Raw genomic sequence first — 1,441 nt, forward strand, 5'->3', positions numbered from 1 at the left:
TTCTAGAATACAGATATAGGAGAGCCTCCTGTCACTGAGAGTCTTCTAGAATACAGATATAGGAGAGCCTCCTGTCACTGAGAGTCTTCTAGAATTTCTTTCTTTGGTGCTGTGTAGCAAGCTTGCAAGAGGGGAACCCTCCCTTTGCCTAATGGCTGAAGCCTCCTCAGAGACCGAATTCTCCTCAGAGATACCACCTGTCTATCTACCCAGGGAGCTAAGAATTTCCCTAATATGGTCCAGCAAGATGGCTCAGAAAGTAAAGGCAATCACCACCAAGGCCACCTGAGTTCAAGTCCCAGGCCTACCTGATGGAAAGAGAAGAACCAACCCAAGTTGCCCTCTGACCTCAACATATACATCACATTACAAAAGCACCAATTCTCTCTCTCTCTCTCTCTCTCTCTCTCTCTCTCTCTCTCTCTCTTTCTCTCAATAATCTCCACCACAAGTTTCTTACTCCAAAGGACAAGCCATTTCACTGTCCCTCTTGAACCCTGAATTCTAAGAACTCGGATAATGGCCCTGAATCTGATCTGCTGTGCTCAGGGACTGTAGATCCCCCAGGGTTTGGTCTTAGACCCTGGGCTGAGTCCAATGCCCACATACACCACAGTGGGAGAGCATTGCTGAGCCTTAGATGGGAAAGCACGCTATCCCAGGGAGCTGAAGAAGTTTAGAAGTGAAGAGGTGGCCTGTTTGGGACAGAGGCAGGAAGGGACTGCAGAGAAAAGTCATCTACATACTAGAGGAGTGTGCTAGGACCGGGGTCAAAGGTGAGCGCACCTCAGAAATGGACTGTCCAGTGGAGATCCCATGCCTCTGCTACTGCTTTTTCATACCCACACTGGCCTCTCGGACTGTCAGGACATCTGTCATCTCTGGACTGAGTAAGACTTACCACTGAGTAAGATGCTTCGCATGGTTTAGGGTCAGACAGGTTCCCTAAACAAACTAAGCTTAAAGATGCTTAATTCCTGCCCGTGGTGTGATATCCTTTGGGGCCACATTCACCTTGGCCCCCACACTCTCTCCTGGTTCACACCTTCTTCTCCCCTTAATAGCCTCACAGGTTCTACCCCAGACTGCCCTTCTGAATCCAGTAGATCCCCAACTGAGGAATATCTCCACCCCAGTGATTGCTACTCACCACCAGCCAGTCCTAGCTCACCTTAAGGACCCCTGCTCCTTCCCTTCCAGATCCCAGTTTCCTGTTTCTGAGACCCTCAGAAGAGGCCTCAGTCAAGCCCATTATTACCTGCCTTTTATCTCAGGGACCTCTAATTCCTGTGGACTCGCCCTGCGACAGCCCCATTCTTCCTGTGTGTAAGCCATCTGGTGCTTACCGTTAGTCCACGACCTATGCCTCGTTAATGAGGTGATTACTCCAACACATCCACTGGTCAACAGCCTGTAAAACCGGCTTTCTATCATCCTCCTC

This window comes from Microtus ochrogaster, unplaced genomic scaffold (assembly GCF_000317375.1).
Source record: "Microtus ochrogaster isolate Prairie Vole_2 unplaced genomic scaffold, MicOch1.0 UNK1, whole genome shotgun sequence".
Lineage (NCBI taxonomy): Eukaryota > Metazoa > Chordata > Mammalia > Rodentia > Cricetidae > Microtus > Microtus ochrogaster.